Raw genomic sequence first — 861 nt, 5'->3', positions numbered from 1 at the left:
TATAAGAACTTAAGTCAGTTCCAGAATGTTTTGAGTCAGTCAGCCTGCCCTGCATGCAGTCAGTCTGCAGCATGCAGAAACCCTGCATCAGTCTTGTGTTACTGTGAGAGACTACAGTATCCAGAGAGAGTAGAGGTTTGCGTGAGAGGATTTCTTTCCGACTGAGTAGTTTGAGGCCAACATGCCTGACTGGCTGGCTGGCTGGCTGGCTACCTGACTTATTGAATGACTGGGCTGACTAAACGACTGCATGACTGCCTGATTGGCTGGCTGGTTGGCCTAGTGACTGACTGACTATACACTACAGTCTGACTGACCTGAATGAATGAATGAATGAATGAATGAATGAAGGAATATAGTTAATTGACTGGCTGATTCCTGGCTGGCTGGGGGGCTGCTTGAGTTTGTTGAAGTCAGGTGCTGTCTGTCTGTCTGTCTGTCTGTCTGTCTGTCTGTCTGTCTGTCTGTCTGTCTGTCTGCCTGCCTGCCTGCCTGCCTGCCTGTGCGTGCGTGCGTGTGTGCGTGCGTGTCATTGGTTATTTTGGTTCCATGCACGCACACACGCATATAGGGCAGGCTATATAGGTAACACAAACCGCGAGGAAATTAACCATACCCGATGCGTGTTTTCTTTAATAGTGATTTTGTTTCAGTGACATTTGGGCTGTCGCTGTGTCACGGTATTATGTATTATTATTATTATTACTTATTCATATTATTGAAATGAGTCTGCAGCTAGGCTACTAATCGGGAGAGGTATGGCATATCTAGCATATACATATTTAAACGCCTATACTTATATTTGCCTATTTGAGACACAATTTGTTTCCATGTGTGCATGCGTGATTGTTAGGCCCACAT

The sequence above is a fragment of the Electrona antarctica genome (genome assembly GCF_951216825.1).
Source record: "Electrona antarctica genome assembly, chromosome: 18".
NCBI lineage: Eukaryota > Metazoa > Chordata > Actinopteri > Myctophiformes > Myctophidae > Electrona > Electrona antarctica.
The sequence above is the reverse complement of the archived record's forward strand: the minus strand, read 5'-3'. Positions refer to the sequence as shown.